At 48.2% G+C, this 4093-nt stretch overlaps 1 long non-coding RNA gene across 4 annotated transcripts; it reads right to left on the minus strand.

The window, feature by feature from the left end:
• Window positions 1-1173: 1173 nt before the first annotated feature.
• On the minus strand, window positions 1174-3942 carry LOC141572872 (uncharacterized). Of its 4 annotated transcripts, XR_016018848.1 has the most exons (4): window positions 3804-3942; window positions 3480-3600; window positions 2317-2497; window positions 1174-1713 (listed from the first exon to the last, which is right to left on the minus strand). It is a non-coding gene; the product is annotated as an uncharacterized LOC141572872 (long non-coding RNA). The 4 variants fall into 4 exon arrangements; XR_012498350.2 differs by lacking the exon at window positions 3804-3942 and having other exon boundaries at window positions 2905-3793; XR_012498349.2 differs by lacking the exon at window positions 3804-3942 and having other exon boundaries at window positions 2843-3793.
• Window positions 3943-4093: the final 151 nt, after the last annotated feature.

A 4093-nucleotide genomic window follows, 5' to 3' on the forward strand; every position in this document is an offset into this window, starting at 1 on the left:
CATCCGTGGGCAGTTATGTCCTGAGTGCCAACTGCAGGCCCGGCTCCGTCCGGGCACCAGCATTCTGGAGCAGGCTACAGACACCAATTGGAAGTGAGAGGTACCACCTAGTGATGTGTGCCCGGAGCACTGGGTCCGTCGACGGACATTTGGGTTGCTTCCACCTTTTGGCTACTGCGAATGAGGCTGCTATAAAGCGGGTGTTCGAATCTCTGCTTAGTTATTTTGTGTACATACTCAGAAGCGGAATTGTGGAATCAAGGTAATTTTAATATTTTGAGGAAATGCGTTTCTAAGTGGCCGCACCATTTTACATTCTCACCAGCAATGTGCAAGGGTTCCAATTTCTCCACATTCTCACCAACACTTTTGTGTGTTTTTTATAATGGGTATGCAGTTTTGATTTGTATTTCCCTAATGATTAGTGACATTGAGCATCTTTTCATGTGCTTATTGATTATTTGTGTATCACCTTTGGTGAAATGTCTATTCCAGTCTTTTGTGTATTTTTCACCCATGTTGTTTATGTTTTTGAATTGTGGGTGGTCTTTATGTATCCTGGATATTAATACCTTATCAGATAGATATATTATTTGCAAATATTTACTACATTTCGTGTGCTGCCTTTCCACTGTGTTGATAGTGTCCTGTGATGCACAAAAGTCTTTAATTTTCAAATAGTCCAATTTATCTATCTTTTCTTTTGTTGACTGTGTTTTTGGTATCTTATGCTGGAATCCAATGTCATGAAGCTTTCCCTATGTTTTCTTCTAATAGTTAATGTATTTATTTTAATAAATCATGTTTCCCCAAAAATAAGACCGGGTCTTACATTAAGTTTTACTCCAAAAGACGCATTACGGCTTTATGTTCAGGGGCTGTCATCCTGAAAAATCACGCTAGGGCTTATTTTCGGGGAAACACAATATTAAAATAACGAGCACTTTAAACTCTCATTTCATAGATGTTTTACATTAATTTTAAAGGTTTTAAGTTTTAGGTAGTAAGAATTTAAATAAATATACTGGGTAAATAGTAGGAGAGGTTTAGTGTACACGTTGTGGGTGGTACCCAAATGACTGATGTTCGGTAAACAGCATGCTAAGCTATACTGCATCCTTCTAAATACACCAATTGCTGTATGCAATGTTAAAGAAATAAGTATTCAGGATACTTGTTAAAAAATGGTAAGGCTGACTTTATTCAGGGACTATCACAAAAGTAGAGACCCTGCAATGGGTTTTGGAGTAGGGGGAGAGGTTGGGCTCAACTCTGAACACCAGGACAAGTGGAGCATGGTGAGGTGGGGTGGGGGGCAGCGGTGGAAAATCACTAAGAGCCAACATCAGAGGTAAGGGGGGATTCTGGCTAATTGACCTAATAGGACTCTTGCTGAAGGCAGGCCGGGGTGATGAGACATCTCCTGGGGGATGCTGGAGGGGGAGGAAGCCCAGCAGATAGCGAGGCTGGGGGGGTTCTAGCTAAGCTGACTTAGCAGGATTCTTGCTAAAACGGGCCAGTGCAGAGATGAGCATGGGAGCCCCGAGCCAGGGCCTACTTGAGAAGAGAATTCAGGGGAGCCTGTGTAGTTTATCGAGGAGAGTGTCTGTTACCAGGTCAGGGGCTAAGCTTCGCCCCCTCCAGCCCCATTACCCAGCAGCTATCTCCAGCAGAGGCAACAGTACAGTGCACAATAGTATCCGATTTTTAATCCTGAAATACAAAAATTTTAAAACTTAGGTTATCCCTAAGTTTGGAGCAAACTCATTTGAACGAATATGAGCAGTTATAGCCTTTATATCTCACTTAGGGTGACTATTTGTGGACATTCACACATTTTTGCAGCAGAAATATTGGTGTTTTCCCAGACGCTGCTGGACGTGTATCATAGTTACACGTATGCTACCCCCTCAGAGTTACATTTGTGCGCACGCACAGTGAGCACTTAAAAAATCTACTTAGCAACTTTCATGCACACAACACAGTATTAACTATAATCACCCTGCTGTACGTTATGTGGACCCTGAGAAACCTGACACCTACTAAGAAGGGCTCCTGGTGGCTAACTGGGTTCCAATTGAAAAGCAGATCCTAGCAGCCTTTCTCAACAGGGCCCTCTCACTCAAATTGCACTTCAGGGAGAAGCCTGTACTAAGCTCCTGCCTGCACTATGTTCCTGCCCTCTTGAGCCAGCCCTTCTAAAGGAATTCCTGGAACTGCATCGCAACCAACAGGACTGAGATTTCCCCATCCAATCAGAGCTGAGCAGCTTAGCTCCATCATATTCACTGACCAATAAGAATAGTTTTTTTTTACCAAATTGTGAGAAATTGGAGTCCTCATTTTCATAACAGACCAATCATGGACCAGTGGTGGGGACTTCTCTCTACATCAGCTCCCCTGTGGCTTGGGGAAAGCATTTCCCAACTTCTGGAGAGGTCTTTGAGCTGTTGGAATGAATAATTTCCTTCTTCATAGCCCCCCAAATCAGGGATTCCTGTTGGTGAATTGGCGTCAGTTTAGTATTGGTTGACAATTACACGCCCAGACCTTATTCATCTCATAACTTGAAGACCCCCAAGGGTTTCTGATCCAGCAACGTGAACTGTTGTGGGAGTATTAGTCCTAGGAGTACTACTAGTCGTAAGAAACCACTGTTTGAATACTGAGTTTGTGTCAGGCATTGCTCAAAGTATTTTATATGTAAACGCATCATTTAAGCCTCACGATACCGAGTCATTAGCTTCTATTAAGGAAAATACTAAGGTAGATTAGCTACTTAATTTGCCGAACATCATGTAGCGAGTAGCCCAGGTGAGCAGGGCTTCTTCACACATCTCACCAGGTTAAGAACAGGGCTTTGTAATAACGGAGCCTTCAACTGTAGCGCAACGGTAAACTCACAGCAGCTCGAGAGACATAAGAATTCTGGAGACGGGGAGGCAGCTGGCTGTTCGGTGGTTCAGAAGCTCCTGTTGTCTGGGCCTGGGTGCTTCCCTGTTTTCCACTAGAGTTCCCACCAGCCACCCTCACAGTGACAGCAGGGCTGCAGCAGCTCCAGGAAGCTTACACTGGCAACAACCCCAGGGAGGAACGCAAGTGCCCACCCAAACAGTCCCTTTTTAAACAGGAGGGAACATCTTCCCCAGAGTCCAGGCCTTAACAGACCGCCTTTTCTCCCCACTGACCCAGACTAGGTGACCCGTCCCCCGCGAGCCAAAGCAAAGGAGGGGTTTAGACCAATTTTAAGGAATCAAAATGGGTCCCGGGCTGGGCACTTTGCTGCGGGCGGGAGCTCGGCGGTGGGGAGGGTGACGGGTACAGGGGCCCGCAGGGCCTGAGCGCCCTCCAGCCTGGACAGGTGTGAACAGACTCCTGGCCCTGAGTAGCCCAACGCAGTGGAGTTGGGCCCAAGCCCGCGGTTTGCAGAGGACTGGGCATAGAGCCCCTGCTCAGGAGACGTATAGATGGAACCCTACCCCGAGCGCGTGGGCGGCGAGGCCTCGGTTTCCCCTTCTGCACAGCCCGAGGGCCCCGGCAGTTCAGCCTTCATTCAGCCTGCAGAGAAGTGGGGCGGCCCCAGGGCCTTCGGGCCGGAAGCTATAGTGCAGAAGGCAAAGCCCGGGTTGAGACCACTGTGCCGCCGCGTAGCCGTCCCACGTCCCTCCCTCCCGGAAGTGAGGCCGCCTCCTCAGGACTACAATTCCCAGAGACCCTGCGGCTTCGCCCATACTGATTGGCTCTCTGTGCCATCTATTAGCCAACCAGTCACAGGAAGACGACAGCAGACGGGGCTCACTGACCAATCACAAAATCGAGGAGGCGGGCGCTCCTCCGGCAGATGCAAGCTCTGTGGTCGAAGCGTGGCGGGACCCTTAAAGAGTAGGTTCTTCGGTGCGTCTGTGCCAACTCAGTGATCGAAGAAATGACAGGCCGGCCCTCTGCGAAATAAAGACCTGGGCAGACGTGTCATTATGTCCAGAGAACTCGGGTCTCCGCTACTCCTGCCTGCGGCACTCGCCGGATAAGACTCAAACGCGTCTTTGCGGTGCCCTGTCCCAGTCTCTCATTGGCTTCCCCGGGACACGTGAGG

This window comes from Rhinolophus sinicus, chromosome 15 (genome assembly GCF_057876585.1).
Source record: "Rhinolophus sinicus isolate RSI-liver-muscle chromosome 15, RSI-T2T, whole genome shotgun sequence".
Classification (NCBI taxonomy): Eukaryota; Metazoa; Chordata; class Mammalia; order Chiroptera; family Rhinolophidae; genus Rhinolophus; species Rhinolophus sinicus.